This window comes from Penaeus monodon, chromosome 30 (assembly GCF_015228065.2).
Source record: "Penaeus monodon isolate SGIC_2016 chromosome 30, NSTDA_Pmon_1, whole genome shotgun sequence".
Classification (NCBI taxonomy): Eukaryota; Metazoa; Arthropoda; class Malacostraca; order Decapoda; family Penaeidae; genus Penaeus; species Penaeus monodon.
The window spans coordinates 25,376,337-25,376,540 of NC_051415.1; the positions used below are offsets into that span (position 1 = coordinate 25,376,337).

The 204-nt window shown below is 39.7% G+C and overlaps 1 protein-coding gene across 1 annotated transcript in view; it reads left to right on the forward strand.

Moving 5' to 3' along the window:
- Positions 1–204, forward strand: part of LOC119592661 (insulin gene enhancer protein ISL-3-like) — a gene marked incomplete at its 5' end in the record, with an annotated part of 82,877 nt that overhangs the window by 80,120 nt on the left and 2,553 nt on the right.

Genomic DNA, 204 nt, shown 5'->3' on the forward strand with positions numbered 1-204 from the left:
AATCCGTTTTATGTACTGTTGCTTTGTATTGTACTTATTCGCCTCACCATTATGCATGGAGGAGATTAATTGTTTTATTAGTAAAATCGGTTAATTAAGTCTAATTATCTTCGCTATATCAGAGTACCTCATTGTCCCGGGTGAGCCCCCCCCCCCCCCGTCTTCTGGCATGTCTTTTAGAATGTTAATCGGGTATGTAAATAG